Source organism: Macaca thibetana, chromosome 17 (assembly GCF_024542745.1).
Source record: "Macaca thibetana thibetana isolate TM-01 chromosome 17, ASM2454274v1, whole genome shotgun sequence".
Lineage (NCBI taxonomy): Eukaryota > Metazoa > Chordata > Mammalia > Primates > Cercopithecidae > Macaca > Macaca thibetana.
The window spans coordinates 21,119,424-21,136,458 of NC_065594.1; the positions used below are offsets into that span (position 1 = coordinate 21,119,424).

General features: G+C 38.9%; 1 long non-coding RNA gene across 2 annotated transcripts in view; it reads left to right on the top strand.

The window, feature by feature from the left end:
* Positions 1 to 17,035, top strand: part of LOC126940400 (uncharacterized) — a 93,705-nt gene that overhangs the window by 74,281 nt on the left and 2,389 nt on the right. For both annotated transcript variants that reach the window (XR_007720738.1, XR_007720739.1), the window contains one exon: positions 16,838 to 16,937. This is a non-coding gene — a long non-coding RNA (uncharacterized LOC126940400). The remainder of the gene's footprint in view (positions 1 to 16,837; positions 16,938 to 17,035) is intronic.

Genomic DNA, 17,035 nt, shown 5'->3' on the forward strand with positions numbered 1-17,035 from the left:
ACTCAAAGGACCATTACTGGTTACTCTGAGCAACTGTATGCCAATAAATTGGAAAATTTAGAAGAAATGGACAATTCCTACACACATACAACCTACCAAGACTGAACCATGAAGAAATCCAAAACCTGAACAGACCAATAACAAGTAATGAGATCAAAGCTGTAATAAAAAGTCTCCCAGTAAAGAAAAGTCCAGGACCTGATGACTTCACTGCTGAATTCTATCACACGTTTTAAAAAGAACTAATATGAATTCCACTCAAATTATTTCAAAAAATAGAGGAGGAGGGACTACTTCCAAACTTATGCTGTGAGGCCAGTATTATCCTGATGCCAAAACCAGACAAAGACACATAAAAAAAAAAAAAATTACAGGCCAATATCTCTGATGAATATTGATGCAAAAATCCTTAACAAAATACTAGCAAACCAACAACACATTAAAAAAAAGTCATTCCTCATGACCAAGTGACATTTATCCTTGGGATGCAACGATAGTTCAACATATGCAAATCATTCAGTATGATACATCATATTAACAGAATGAAGGACAAAAACCATGTGATAATTTCAATTGATGCTGAAAAAGCATTTGATAAAAGTTAACCCCTTCATAGTGAAAACCCTAAAAAAACTGGGTGTAGAAGAAACATACCTCAACATTATAAAAGCCATATATGACAGACCCACAGCTAATATAATACTGAATGGGGAAAAACTGAAAGCCTTTCCTCTAAGATTTGGAACACGACAAGGATGCCCACTTTCACCACTGTTATTCAGCATAGTACTGGAAGTCCTAGCTAGAGCAATCAGACAAGAGAAAGAAATAAAGGGCATCCAAATTGGAAAGTAAGAAGTCAAATTATCCTTGTTTACAGATAATATGATCTTACATTTGGGAGAACCTAAAGACTCCACCAAAAAGCTATTAGAACAAATAAACAAATTCAGCAAGCTTGCAGGATACAAAACCAACACACAAAAATTTGGCATTTCTACATGCCAATAGTGAACAACCTGAAAAATAAAAAGTAATCCCATTTACAGTAGTCACACATAAAATTAAATACCTAGGAATTAATTTAACCAAAGAAGTGAAAGATCTCGATAATGAAAACTATAAAACACCAATGAAAGAAATGCAAACACTAAAAAATGGAAAGATACTCCATGTTCATGAATTGTAAGAATCAGTGTTGTAAAAATGTTCACACTACCCAAAGCAATCTACAGATTCAATGCAATCCTTATCAAAGTACCAATGATATTTTTCACAGATATAGAAAAAATTCTAAAATTTATATGGAACCACAAAAGACCCATAATAACAAAAGCTATCCTAAGCGAAAAGAACAAAACTGAAGGAATCACGTTACCTGGCTTCAAATTATACTACAGAGCTGTAGTAACCACAATAGCATGGTATTGGCATGAAAACACACATGTAGACAGATGAAACAGAATAGAGAACCCAGAAAGAAATCCATACACCTACAGTGAACTCATTTTTGACAAAGGTGTCAAAAACGTACACTGGGGAAAAGAAAGTCTCTTCAATAAATAATGCTGGGAAAACTGGATATCCATATGCAGAAGAATGAAACTGGATCTCTATCTCTTGCCATATACAAAAATCAAGTCAAAATGGATTAAAGGTCAGGCATGGTGGCTTACGCCTGTAATCCAAGCACTCTGGGAGGCCAAGGCAGGTGGATCACCTGAGGTCAGGAGCTCGAGACCAGCCTGGCCAACGTGGTGAAACCCCGTCTCTAATAAAAATACAAAAATTAGCTGGATGTGGTGGCGGGAACCTGTAATCTCAGCTACTTGGAAGGCTGAGGCAGGAGAATCACTTGAACTCAGGAGGCAGAGGTTGCAATGAGCCAAGATCGTGCCATTGCACTCCAGCCTGGGCGTCAGAGAGAGACTCTGTCTCAAAAAAAAAAAAAAAAAAAAAAAAAAAAAAGGATTGAAGACTGAAATGTAAGACCCCAAACTTTGAAACTACTACAAGGAAACATCAAGTACACTCTCCAGGACATTGGTCTGGGCAAAGATTTCTTGAGTAACACCCCACAAGCACAGGCAACCAAGGCAAAAATGGACAAATGGGGTCACATAGAGTTAAAAGGCTTCTGCACAGCAAAGAAAACAATCAACAAAGTGAAGAGACAGCCTACAGAGTGGGAAAAATATTTGCAAACTACCCGTCTGACAAGGGATTAATAACTAGAATATATAAGGAGCCCAAACAACTCTATAGAAAATAAAAATCTGATTAAAAACCGACAAAATATTTGAAGAGACATTTATCAAAAGAAGACATACATAAGGCAAACAGATATATGAAAAGATAACCAACATTACTGATCATCAGAGAAATGCAAATCAAAACTACAATGAGATATTATCTCACCCCAGTTAAAATGGCTTATATCCAAAAGACAGCAATAACAAAGGCTGCTGAGGATGTGGAGAAAAGGGAACACATGTACACTGTTGGTGGGAATTTAAATGAGCACAACCACTATGGAGAACAGTTTGGAGGTTCCTCAAAAAACTAAAAATAGAACTACCATATGATCCAACAATCTTACTGCTGGGCATATACCCTAAAGAAAGCATATCAGTATATTGATGAGATATCTGCACTCCCATGTTTGTTTTAGCACTGTTTGCAAGAATCAAAATTTGGAGGCAACCTAAGTGTTTATCAAAGATGAACAGATAAAGAAAATGTCCTGTATACACACAATGGAGTACTATTCAGCCATAAAAAAGAATGAGATCCTGTCATTTGCACAAGATGGATGAAGCTAGAGGTCATTATGCTAAGTGAAATAAGCCAGGCACATAAAGACAAACATAGCATATTCTCATTTATTTGTGGGATCCAAAAATCAAAACAATTGAACTCATGGAACTAAAGAGCAGAAGGATGGTTACCAGAGGCTGGGAAGGGTAGTGGGAGGGTTGGGGTTGGGGCACGATGGGGATGGTTAATGGGTACAAAAAAAGTAGAAAGAATGAATAATTCCCAGCATTTGATAGCATAACAGGGTGACTATAGTCAATAAGAATTTAATAGTACATTTAAAAATAACTAAAAGAGTATAATGGGATTGTTTATAACACAAAGGATAAATATGTGAGGGGATGAAAGCCCCATTTTACATGATGTGATTATTACACACTGGATGCCTGTATCAAAACATCTCATGTACCACATAAATATACCTACTATGAACTCACAGAAATATAAAATTAAAAATTTAAAAAACAAAAGTAACCGTGGACAATATATAAACAAATGGATTTCATGTGTTCCCATAAAACTTTATTCAGAAAAAATATAGTTGTAGACCCAGCCATCCCATTACTGGGTATATACCCAAAGGATTATAAATCATGCTGCTATAAAGACACATGCACACGTATGTTTACTGCGGCACTATTCACAATAGCAAAGACTTGGAATCAACCCAAATGTCCATCAGTGACAGACTGGATTAAGAAAATGTGGCACATATACACCATGGAATACTATGCAGCCATAAAAAAGGATGAGTTTGTGTCCTTTGTAGGGACATGGATGCAGCTGGAAACCATCATTCTTAGCAAACTATCACAAGAACAAAAAACCAAACACCGCATGTTCTCACTCATAGGTGGGAACTGAACAATGAGATCACTTGGACTCGGGAAGGGGAACATCACACACCCGGGCCTATCATGGGGAGGGGGTAGGGGGGAGGGATTGCATTGGGAGTTATACCTGATGTAAATGACGAGTTGATGGGTGCTGACGAGTTGATGGGTGCATCACAGCAACATGGCACAAGTATACATATGTAACAAACCTGCACGTTATGCACATGTACCCTAGAACTTAAAGTATAATAATAATAAAAAAATAAAATTAAAAAAAATAAAAAAAATAAAAAAATAAATAAGAAAAATTTATTGACACTGACAATATTCATAACTTATTGTTAAAAGCAGTAAAACATAATCCAAAATATTTCAATTTATTTTTATAAAAAAAGTACACATAGATAAAACATTTAGAAATATAGATACTAATATGTTAACATGTTTACTTTGAATAGTGAGATTACAATTGTTTTTACATAATTTAAATAGACTATTTTTTTTTAGAATGGTTGTAGATTTACAGAAAGTTGAGGAGGTAATAGAGTTACCATATATCCCATATCCAGTTTCCCCTATTATTGCCATCCTATATCAGTAGAATACGTTTGTTACATTAATAAACCAATATTGAAATATCATTAACTAAAATTCATGCTTTGTTTGAATTTCTTTAGTTTCTATTTAATGTCTTTTTCCCTGTTCCAGGATCCCATCTAGGATACCACATTACATTTAGCATCATGTCTTCTTTTAACTAAAATTCGTACTTTGTTTGAATTTCTTTAGTTTCTATTTAATGTCTTTCCCTGTTCCAGGATCCCATCTAGGATACCACATTACATTTAGCATCATGTCTTCTTTTAACTAAAATTCATACTTTGTTTGAATTTCTTTAGTTTCTATTTAATGTCTTTTTCCCTGTTCCAGGATCCCATCTAGGATACCACATTACATTTAGCATCATGTCTCCTTAGGAACCTCTTGGCTGTGACAGTTTCTCAGACATTTGTTTTTGTTGACAGTTTTGAGGAGTATTGGTCAGGTATTTTGTAGGATGCCCCACTATTGGAATTTGTCTATGTTTTTGTTATGATTAGGCTGGGGTTATGGGTTTGGGGAGGAACAGCTGATTTTTGTATTCTTTTAATTAATTATTTACTAAAATGAACATGTTTTACTTTTGTACTAAAACAGTTATGATGAAATCATGTGCGCGTGCACACACACACACACACGTATATGCATTCATCATTGCTAGCCATCAGCTATATGGATGGTTGCCTGGGTTGGCACTGGGTGAAACTGCGATTAGCAAATTTTCTCCTCAGTAAGTTTCAGCTGCTCTTTTCAGCATCCTCTCATTCCTGTTTTCATGTGTCTGACAGTTGGTAAAGGTTTAAGATACAAGCTTTTTTATGAAGACTCTTGCATTGTAATATAAGATTCTAAAAATCTGATAAGTTTTCAATACCCAAAGGAATTAGACTCTAACAGCAGAGTTGCAGGGACCTGGTGGAGAAGTTGCAAGTGGATAGAGAAGGAACTGTTCTCCTCACCTCTATTCCTAAATTTGCTCAGGAATAGCAAACTAGTGATTATTGTCTATGTGAGATGCTCATCATAGATGAGCAAAGACTCATCAGAGACAAGCAATGTACAGGTTAGCAAAGGAATCAAACTATCTGTCAGAAATTGAATTAGGACCTTAGAATAGTTTTTTCCCTGATCCTAGGAATCTGTTGTTTTTGTCTTCAAAACCCTATTTCTTCCTTCCTTTTATAATAAGAGTCTTATTTTCCTTTAGTGACTCCCTTTCTCCCACTCTCTCCTACTATTCCAGAAATGACTGTCTGACCAGATCTAGAGTCCAATAGCTCCTTCCCTTCCCACGGTGATTGGTGGATCTGGAATAAACATGTGACTCTAAGTGAGCCAATGGGAGCTTGTCCTGAGACTTTTGCCAAAGCTATTAGGAAAGAGGAGCTTTGTTTCTGTGATGGATGTTAAGCTGATAGGGTGTAAGCCGGGAGTTGCTAAGGATTATCCAGACTACCACAGAGAAACAATCTGTCTGAGAGGGAAGTCAACACAAGAGGAATAGATTCTTGAAGATAACGTGTGATTTTTCTGACAAGCCAGATTTATCTCCTAGACTTTATAGTTACATAAGCCAGTAAAGCTTTTTTGTTGTTGTTGTTGTTGTTGTTTTGGTTAATTCACTTCAGGTTGTGTTTTTGTGGCTGCAACTAAAAGATTCTTCATCAAAAGGCTCTCTTAAGATCCTATTCTTTTAAATAAATTAACTATCTTTTTACTCAAGTGTCTGACTTCAGCATATTTTCCTACTTCTTAATTTTTTTTTTAATCTTTGGACTCTTGTATCTTGTTTCTTATAAAAAAAAATAAAGATAACCTGTTAAAAATTCAGTCAGGCTGATTATTTAGTTTCATGTAGTCTATACAGTTTATCTCCACTGGTGATGAAATCAAATTCAGAACACACTAAAATATCGAACATAGTGAAAATATCTCTGTGATTAGGACATAGCTACAACTGTGACTTTAAAAGATTTTGGGCTCGACATGGTGCTTACGCCTGTAATCCCAGCACTTTGGGAGGCTGAGGCCGGTGGATCACTTGAGGACAAGAGTTGGAGACCAGCCTGGGCCACATAACAAAACCCCATCTGTACTAAAAATACAAAAATTAGCCAGGAATGGTGGTGCACACCTATAATTCCAGCTACTTAGGGGGCTGAGGTAGGAGAATTGCTTGAACCTGGGAGGCAGGGGTTGCAATGAGTCAGGATTGGGCCACTGCACTCCAGCCTGAGCTACTAAGTGAGATTCTGTCTAACAACAACAACAAAAAAAACTGTAAAATATATTGTTTAATTTTATTTTTTGAAATGGAGTCTCACTCTGTTGCCCAGGCTGGAGTGCAGTGGTACAATCTCGGCTCACTGCAACCTCTGCCTCCTGGGTTCAAGCGATTCTCCTGCCTCAGCCTCCTGAGTAGCTGGGATTACAGGCACGCGCCACCACACTTTTTGTGTGTGTGTGTATTTTTAGTAGAGACTGGGTTTCACCATGTTGGTCAGGCTGGTCGCGAACTCCTGACCTTGTGATCTGCCTGCCTCAGCCTCCCAAAGTGCTGAGATTACAGGCATAAGCCATCGCACCCGACTTATTTTGTTTAATTTTAAGCAAGCCTGTTAACCAGTGGCCACCTGTCTCTTGCCCCAGTAGTTTCTCAGCTATCAGAAAATTCTTCTGGTCAGTTTACATGGCACCAACACCACCTCAGGTTTCCTGATTTTATAGCGTCATTTGGCAAATGATCAATCAGCCTCTTTCTACCGCCCTTCAATCACTGGCCAACGTGAAATGAGTTAAACAGTAAAATAGTATTCTTTGCACTGGAAGAAATGTGAAGGTGATACAGTTGCTCTCAAGAATTCTTTCATACAAGGTAAGGGTTGAATGCTTGGACATTTCACAGCCACTAAAAACTGGATCTCAACCCCAACTCTGCTGTTTACTTGCTATCTGACTGCAGAGAGGTAACGAAAATCTCTATAATTCAGTCTCATCATCTAAGAAGCAAGAATAATAATAGAAAAATAACCTAAAATAATATATCATACAATATTATATAAAACAATAGGGCTGGTGTGAGATTAAGAAATGTGGTCCATAAAGCACTAAACACAGTGGCTGACACAGAGGAAATAGTCAGCATCAGGTGGCTCTTTAGATATGTAGTTGATCACATCTGGAATTCACTATGTGCTTAAAATGGATTCTTTATATAAGGCTTGTCTATTTGACATATCCCAAAAAATTAAAAATCAAGCTGACTGGTCTTTTGAGAATGAAAGATGTGGGGGAAAATGCAATGAAGATCTAATTTGGGTCAATTACTCACTGTCTTGCTTGTTCGGGAATTATGACTAGAAGTGTTAATAAAAGAATTAAGCCATGAAGTGTTGCTGTAAATATTTGACCTCTGCTACCATCCCTGTTGTAAGGACTCATTGAACACTCTTACATGTTGCATGGTGCATGCTCATTAATTTTTCTATTGCACTAAAGTTAACATTTTACATAGATATCAAAATTATTCATACTTCATGAGTCTATCAGAAAATGATTTTCAAGAAAAGTGCCATTGCTTATGACTTTTCTGAACACAGGTCATGGGAAATCTAAACAGCATTAAAACTATGCTAGCATTTCTCATATTTCATTTTGAAAGGACAGCAAATGATTTCAGGATGGTACTGGCCCATCTCTCCAAACCCTCTCTGTAGTTGCATGATAGAAGAGTGTGTGAGAATTCAAACGATAATTCATAATGGATTTGACAGATGTCTTCTTTCTTGGTGATGAGGTGCTAGCATAAAGGGAACTTGGTTGACTTCCAATCCTTGAAGCTATTGGTTCTGATTCACTTCTGTTAAGCAGATATTTTCGGATAATGATACTATAGGATAAATGCTGATTAGGTCCATTGTTAGCAGAGGGGAGCTGAGCTAAAGCAGTTTGCAAGTTGTGACTGTAGTTGCTTGATGAACTATTGATCTAATTGCCTACATTGCTGAACTAACTGAAGGATTTCTTTAAGTTAGAGGATGATGACAGGGAGGAGACTATTTACAAATAGTGTTTCTTGTACAGCTGGGTAGAATTTAGGGTCATTCATTTATGTTCAGCATTTCCAAAGGTTAACGATATGAATCATACAACTGAAACTGGCATCACATGGCTTTAGAATGTCACCACATCAAACACCCAGCTGGCGTCAGGGAAGGAGGCCTGATGTCATTGTATGTTTGGCCTATATGTTTTCTTAACCCAACAGCTAGCTTCCTGTGAAACAGTACATCCGCATGGAATGTCTCCATGGACTGCACGTAGAGTTCAGGATACTTCTGCCATCTTAGTTGTGTGAGTGAGCCAAATCACACAGCCAAATGCCCATTTGGAAAATAGGTTCTGAATTTATAGGTTCTGAATTTCAGGTTCTGAAAAACCAAGGGAAAAAGATTTGCCTATAGAGAGATCACACCAAGGATACCGAGCTGGGGATAATTAAAATAAAAGTGACGTTGACCAGGTTAAATTCCGTTTTAGGTGATCATCACTGTCACACAGACAGTTCTGGTGATACATTTGCAGCAGCCAACTTTGCAAGCTACAAAGGATCAGCCTTGTGATCCAGATTTGGTCTTTGAATTGGGGGATGCCATTTGCATTCTGACACTCTTCCTGTGATGAGTTTTATGACTTCTTATTACCCAGTACATAAAACTCTGCTTTTGCATTGTGATGGCTATCCATTTTAATCTTCAAGAATTTATAACCTGATCCGAGGTGAGTGATTTAAAATAGAAAAACAAGCAAAGACATATGTTAGAAATACTAGTGCTTCCCCTGAGTTCTCTGAGGCTAGTGTTGGGCTGTCTTGAGGCCAGCATGGTCATGGTTTCTGCTCTACCACCTCCATGCATCATGAACCTGGAGCCTCTATACCTTCCCCACGTTTAGAATGTACAGATTTGATGGATGAAGAATCTCCCGCTAAATTCTTAAGTTTCCTGAGGGAAGGTTCTGTCTCTTATGCAGCATTATATACATCTAGTGTCTGGCATGGTGCCTAATGTATAGTGGGAATTTCAGTATTTTGATTGAATAAATAAACAAATGTAGATGTGCCCATGTGAAGTAGACCACACAGGAAAAGTTACTGTGTAATTTATTCATTGGCTGACTAGCAAATAGGATGTTTTGGAAATAAATTGGTCATATTGCTATTACCCTCCAAATAATCACATTATTTTTACAGATTACAATATAAGCATAAGCATCGTGTGAAGTAGGTGTCCATTCTGATTCTAAAAATAAGATGGTGCATCAAATGGCAAAGTGATTAGGAATCCCTTTGGACGGTTCATTGGTAAGGAATTTGATTCTGAACTTTAAATTCCTTCCGGTAACTTTAAATTCCTAAAGCTAACTTGCTTTAGCTAACACTTGCTCCGCCTGATTCTTACGTATCTTGATGGCTCTGTTAGAAAGCAGAGTAGTGACTAAATCAGTAGAAAATATTGCAGCCACTGCATGGGTCGGGGGCTGGAGGGGATGATACTTAAGGACCCTTCTGTCCCTGAATTGTTCTAAGCCTATTAAAAAACCAACAAAATAAGACAACAAAAAAGGAAAAAACCCACTTCCAGAAGCAGTCTTTTCTATGGGGGAAAAAAAAAATCATCAAGCTGTTATTTGGCATCTTGTTGAAAAGGCACAGTTAAAAAAAAAAAAGATTATGGGACAAGTTTTTTTAATTTGCATTTCTACAAGTTGCTTTGCTGTCATCTAGAAATGGCTCAAGCCTTGTGTTTAGGATCTTAGCATGAGTCAGGAGGGACTGAGCTTCTGCCGCCAACCCTTACCCACCTGCTGATGGTGATGGGGAGGCTTTTGCATTCGTTTCCATGTCAGCTGACCCTTCGGCTTGGGTTCTGGAGCTTGCAATGTCCCTCACAGGGACAGGGACTGATCCTGGAAATGGCCTGGCAGTTTACTCACCCAGCGGGGGTGAACTCAGGCAACCAACAACTTGGTGACTTCGACAGATGTTTTTGTCTCAAAGCCTCGGGCACCTTGCCCTGCTGTCTCGCATGCAGAGGGTGATGCCTGGCACCCTGCCTGGTGCCACCAGGAATGAGTGTAGCCCCAGGGAGTACTGCCAAGTCATGTTGGTGAGCTGCTTTCTGGGGGCCAACTGGCCGCTGGATAAATGTGTTGGTCGGCGTGTTCACAATAGTCAGGGGTCACACTAGCTAAAGTATCTCACTGCTTTCTGTGGCTGTAACTTCTGAGTCTGTGTTCTATGTTTCAAGCCATTTTGTTTATATATTTCCTTTGCCTCATTGTGCAATTGTGGTGACTGAGGGGGTTCATTGGACAGAAGCCATAGGTTTCACGGTTGTGTCTGTAGCAAAATATTAGTGGGAAAACATGCTGCCCCAAGTGTATTCTGGTTCAACCCTGAAGATTGAAGTCACCTAAACAATAAATAAGAGATAAGCCCTGCCGGTCAACACAGATTCCATAGACCCACTTTTGGTAAAGCATGGTGCAGTTGAAAAGCACTGAGCTTGTAGTCAGGAAGCCTCTGCATATTCTCCTTCACCATTTATAAGCTGGGCCCTTGAAATGTTTTCAATGTATTTTAAATTTGATCCTGTTCCTATTTTAATAACTTTATTTTGTGTTGAAGTATCCCTCAAATTAAAAAGAAAATATGAGTGAACAGGTTGCAAATGTATCAGGTTAGTTAAGTCTTTGTGCCTCAATTTCCTTACCTGTATAATCATTTATTCATTCACTACACAGCAGTCGAGTATTTTCCCTCTGCTGGGCACTGGCCTGGGTCCTGGGGGTACAGTGGGGAAGAAGACTGGGTCCTGCTCCTGTTCCAGGAAACAGAGTCATTATTCAGGGATGAATCCCAGAGCAAAGAACAAGGTGCTCTTGCAGAGAAAAGAACCCAGAGTCATTGGAAGATGGAGGTCAAAGCACGTTATTCTGCTGGGACCTTAAGCTCCATCTAGAGGTGATGTTTTGAGCTGAGCTGAAAAGAGGAGCTGGGATCCTGTCAAGGCTTGGAGCAGGAGCGGGCTGAGTGCATTCTGAACAAAAGAGAAAGTGTGTTTGGTAACACGAGGCAATAAAAGAGTATCTGGAAACAGGGAGAGGCTGCTGCTGGAGAAAGACAGAGTGGCAGACGTGTGAAGGGCCGCAGCAGTGGGGCACTGTGCCTGCTCTACCTCATTTCACAGAGGTGCTAGGACCATCGACTGGAACAACACTCTGCAGGCTAGGAAAATGATTAACAGAGGGTTTGTTTGTTTGTTTGTTTGTTTCTGATTGTGAAAACAACCTAGTTTTATGGTAGTTAATTTAGGAAATACACGTTAGTATTTAAAAAAAAAAAAAAAAAACCCTCCAGAATCTCTCCCCAGAGAAAGAACTGTAACATTTTGATGTGTTTCTTAACACCTAGGTGTGATTCCATGTTACTCTCTGTGATGTTTAAACTGAGACCTAAAGAATAAGAAGGAATCTTTATAAAATGTGTATTGTCCTGCACATTCTCAAATCACAGCCCAGAAGGAATGAACAAGCAGTGTTTGGTTTACTTATCTTTTGTGACTTATTATATTTATCCTCCTCACTTATGAACTGCATATTAATTAAACAGCAATTAAGTGAAATAGAAACATTACATTTTTTGAAAGGGTGTGCCAGAAGAACCATGTGATTAAAAATAAAAACGGTAAACCCCGTCTCTACTAAAAATACAAAAAAATTAGCTGGGCGTGGTGGCGAGTGCCTGTAGTCCCAGCTACTCAGGAGGCTGAGGCAGGAGAATGGCGTGAACCCAGGAGGTGTAACTTGCAGTGAACTGAGATGGGGCCACTGCACTCGAGCCTGGGCAACTGAGCGAGACTCCGTCTCCAAAAAAAAAAAAAAAAAAAAAAGAAAAAAGAAAAATGGTATAAAGGTGTTTAAAAAAAAAAAAAAAAAAAAAAAAAAGAATAAGAAGGGAGTGGTGGCAGATACACGGGAGGTGCCTCCAGGCAGAGAGGAGCTTGTGGAAGGCCCCGAGAGGGGAGAGACTGGCCTGTGGAAGGAACTAGAAGAAGATCAGGGAGCTGGAGTTGGAGGTGAGAGCAGGAGCAGTGAGGTGAAGTTGCAGGTCGGCATGCAGATCATGGGACCTTGTGGGGCATGCCCGGAAGTTGGGCAACTGGGAAGTTTGATGAGCTTTGACCATGAAACTGATATGCCGTGGTCTTCCTTTTTCCAAAGACCACCTAGCAGCCAGAGGAGAACTGATTGTGGGAGGCAGGTGTGGAAGCAGGGAGACCAGATAAATTCGTGTGAAAGATTATGGTGGCAGTGGAGATAGAAAGCATTACTTTCAAGGCCGACTTGGGGATGTGATTGACAGGATTTGGTGATAGAGTGCCATGGGAGCTGAGGAAGGAGAAACTGAGGATGAGTAATCATGGATTCACAGACATTAAGGTGCAGACAGTTTTATTATACTCAGATAATAGAAGTTAACTGTAGTTATGATGTTTCTGATTTCCCCATATTTTATCAATTATCTATCATCCCTTATCACCGATTCTTGTGTTTTTCCACTTTAGGCCTTGAAGAAATGCATGTTGATAGAGAAGATTGCTTTACTTATCTCTTGTTTTCTGCGCTTCTACCCCTAATTCCAGGAGTTTCCATCCCTTTCTGGGTGCTGGTCAGAACTCATAGCTCAGAGCCACACCCATGATATGGCCTAAAGGGGAGGCAGAGGAGACTTGGATGAGCAGACACAACACATCCCAAAATGTGCTGGACAAGCAGGGGAAGGAAAGTGCTGCCCTTCCTTCTGATGTGGAACCTGCCCTCCCCACTCCCACACTCTGGACGAACCTCTCGCCTCTCTTGATCAATCTCTCGCCTCTCTTGATCTTGTGGGTTAAACCAATATCTGGAGGTAAAGCTGAGTTGCTGAAGGTCTCGTGAGTAGATGAGTCTTAGTGAGTGAGAATGAACTCCAGTCAGCTTTAGAACACTGACAAAAGTCAAAGCTGATGGTGTGACATGGAGTTAATGTTAGCTGGTTAGGATGACTGGCTGGTGGTGAACTAGAATGTTAGCGGTGGGTATCTTTAACTCCTGAGGTTACAGGTGGCATTAATTTTCTTCTTTGTATGTCTGTGTATTTTACAAGTTTTCTGCGATGAGCATGTGGTCTTTAAAAAACCTGATGAAAATTCAGTTTTATTATTGCCATTGCTGTAAAATTATATATACTTCTCAAATTCGCCAGTTTTAATAACTATGTGAAATGCATTTAATTTTAGGGAAAAGATGGCTTAGCTTTTATTGAAAGGAATTACTGTTCTGTTTCTTTTGAGTGACAGAGCTGAGAGCCCCTAAAAATAGATTGCCTGTTTGTAAATCTGCCTTATATACTTGGAAATTTCTAAGAAAATACAAACTGAGATTTCACTCAAAATGTTTAAAAATATAAGTAGTATATCTAAGAACTTTAACCATATGATTATCATATATAAGCTGTGGCATATGTGTGTATGTGTATACACACATACATCATATATATACACACATAATATACATTTACATACATAAAATTTACATATATACATTTACACATATATGAAATCTTTGTATCACCCACAGAATTTAACTTAGTACCAGAATATTCATTTTAGTATCTCACTATTTGGTAAGTAAGTGTTGGAAGTATGTGCTATTCTGGATTTTACTTATTAAAAACGGTAAGAAATGCAAATGACAGGAGGGGCAGGTCTCCTTTGTAATGTAGCTTACTTTTTTAAAAGTTTTTAAATCCCAGCACTTTGGGAGGCCGTGACGGGCGGATCACGAGGTCAGGAGATCGAGACCATCCTGGCTAACACGGTGAAACCCCGTCTCTACTAAAAAATACAAAAAACTAGCTGGGCGAGGTGGCGGGCGCCTATAGTCCCAGCTACTCGGGAGGCTGAGGCAGGAGAATGGCGTGAACCCGGGAGGCGGAGCTTGCAGTGAGCTGAGATCCGGCCACCGCACTCCAGCCTGGGTGACAGAGCGAGACTCCGTCTCAAAAAAAAAAAAAAAAAGAAAAAAAAAAAAAAGTTTTTAAGCTTTTTAAAAACAGATTTATATTGAGAGGCTGAGGCGAGCGGATCACGGAGTCAGGAGATCGAGACCATCCTGGCTAACGTGGTGAAACCCCGTCTCTACTAAAAATACAAAAAAATTAGCCAGGCGAGGTGGCGGGCGCCTGTAGTCCCAGCAACTTGGGAGGCTGAGGCAGGAGAATGGCTTGAACCCGGGAGGCGGAGCTTGCAGTGAGCTGAGATTGTGCCACTGCACTCCAGCCTGGGCGACAGAGTGAGACTCTGTCTCAAAAAAACAAAACAAAACAAAACAGATTTATATTTGGATGAAAAAAATCAAGTAAGTACAAATAAAGGGACTTGATATAAGAGCAGTACATCTAGAAAGGAGATAGAGGCTTTAGTTTACTAAGATCTCAATATGATGTAAGATTAAAAATAAATATAATTTTAGGTTGCATTAATATAAATACAGTATCTTCAACAAGAGATATAGTACTTTTCACTTAAAAACAAGCCCTGTGTAGGCCTGGCATGGTGGCTCAGGCCTGCAATCCCAGCACTTTGGGAGGCCGAGGCAGGCAGATAGATCACTTGAGGTCAGGAGTTCAAGACCAGTCTGGTCAACAAAGAGAAACTCTCTCTACTAAAAATACAAAAATTGGTCAGGTATGGTGAAACATTCTTGTAGTCCCAGCTACTCAGGAGGCTGAGGCAGGAGAGTCACTTGAGCCTGGGAGGTGGAGGTTGCAGTGAGCTGAGATTATACCACTGCACTCCAGCCTGGGCAACAGAGCGAGAATCTGACTCAAAAACAAAAAAACAATAACCAAAAAAACCACCAAACCCTGTGTAATTTTCTTTGAAGAGAAAATACCTTCACATGGTTCAAATATAAAAAAGTATAAAAATATGTTTATTGAAAAATGTACACTCCTTTTCTCTCCTGTGTCAGCCTGGTTCCCATCTCCCCCAAGAGGTAAGCACTGGTGTCAACGTGTTTGCTCTTCTAACGATTTTGTGTAGTTTCAAACATTCTCTTCCTTTTAAACGAATGGCAGCATTATGCACAGTGTTCTATATCTCTATACCTTTTTAAATTAAAAGAGTATTTCAGAAATTATTTTAATATAGATTCTTCTTTATAGCTATATAATATTCCATTGTGTGATGTACTATGTTTAACAAATCCCCTACTAATAAACAGTTAGGTTTTTCCCTCTTTTCCCTTGGCCAAACAATGCTTCAGAAAATAATCTTTCTCTTTTTTATTTTTAATTAATTAATTATTATTATTATACTTTAAGTTCTAGGGTACATGTACATAACGTGAAGGTTTGTTACATATGTATACTTGTGCCATGTTGGTGTGCTGCACCCATCAACTCGTCAGCACCCATCAACTCGTCATTTACATCAGGTATAACTCCCAATGCAATCCCTCCCCAGAAAATAATCTGAAAGCATCATGTGTATAAATATATTAATAGGATAAATTTCTAGAAATGGAATTATTAACTCAAAGGGTATATACTTCTTCTTTTTTTTTTTTTTTTTTTTGAGGCGGAGTCTTGCTCAGTCGCCCAGACTGGAGTGCAGTGGCGCGATCTTGGCTCACTGAAACCTCCGCCTCCCAGGTTCATACCATTCTCCTGCCTCAGCCTTCTGAGGAGCTGGGACTACAGGCGCCCACCACCACGCCCGGCTAATGTTTGTATTTTTTAGTAAAGACAGGGTTTCACCATGTTAGCCAGGATGGTCTTAATCTCCTGACCTCGTGATCTGCCCGCCTCGGCCTCCCAAAGTGCTGCAATTACAGGTGTGAGCCACCAGGCCCGGCCCCTCAAAGGGATATATATTTTTAAAATTACACAGTTCCTGATAATTTTTCTCTAGGATTAAACAATTTATAGTCCTATTAGCAGTGAATAAGAGTAACTGTCTACATTCTCACGAACAATGTGTTATCAAACATATAATTCTATAAGTGGAAAGTGGTATTTGATGTAGTTTTTGATTTCTATTTCTTCAATGGAGGGAGGACACACATGTTTCTAGGTTTATAGGTCATTCATATTTCCTTTTCTGTGAACTCATTGATACATTTTGTCTAGTCTTCTGTTATGTTGGTTATATTACCCTGTTAAAGCTAAACCCTTACCAGGGTCTACGATGATCTGGTACCCAGGTGTGTAAAATTTTCTGTGGATTAGAAAATACAGGAGAAAATTTGTGAGAGATGATAAAAATGGAAAAATGATGCTAAAACATTCCAAAGGCTATGGCCTGGGTGCTTACTTTTGCTTTAAAAACGTCCACATACTGGGAGTATTTCCTTGGGAAAATAATTGGGTTTCATAGTGGAAATTAGAAGAAAATATTTGTGTTAAGAAAATTCATGTTATCTTCTACTTTGATGGAAATCAACTTTTTCCCAATTAAAAAATATAAATTGTGTTACAGATTCAAGTGCAAGTGGTTTTTAAAGTGACATAGCAAAGTGAAATGGAGGATTGAAGCAGTTTTCTGGAGAGCCCAGGCTACCACCTGATTACCTCGTCTGGTATGTACATGTAATTAACAATTTTTTGTGAGAAGTTTAAATCACTATAGCAGTCAACTGTTTTCCAAAATTCATTCTTCTTTTCTTCTACTCTACTA